Source organism: Penaeus monodon, chromosome 19, assembly GCF_015228065.2.
Source record: "Penaeus monodon isolate SGIC_2016 chromosome 19, NSTDA_Pmon_1, whole genome shotgun sequence".
NCBI lineage: Eukaryota > Metazoa > Arthropoda > Malacostraca > Decapoda > Penaeidae > Penaeus > Penaeus monodon.
Window position 1 is genome coordinate 7378933 of NC_051404.1, and position 229 is coordinate 7379161.

General features: G+C 46.3%; 1 protein-coding gene across 1 annotated transcript in view; it reads left to right on the top strand.

Moving 5' to 3' along the window:
- LOC119585036 (furin-like protease 2) overlaps positions 1–229 on the top strand; it is a gene marked incomplete in the record, with an annotated part of 48730 nt that overhangs the window by 3382 nt on the left and 45119 nt on the right.

Here is a 229-nt window from a genome sequence, read left to right on the forward strand (position 1 = left end):
GGTGGGGGAAAAATATGCGATAAGGCTTAGTTATAAAGAGACTACGTTTACGATAGAGATATAAAGGGGAGGAGGGATGAGTCAGTCTCTCCCCGAGTAGGATCAAGGGAACAGTCGCGATCTCTGGGACATAAGGTGTTAGATGGTCCAAAATGTTCAAGAATAGGAACGTAAGATCTGGTGTGAGTTATGGTGACACGAGCAAGGGAAGGAAGGAAAGTCGTGTGCG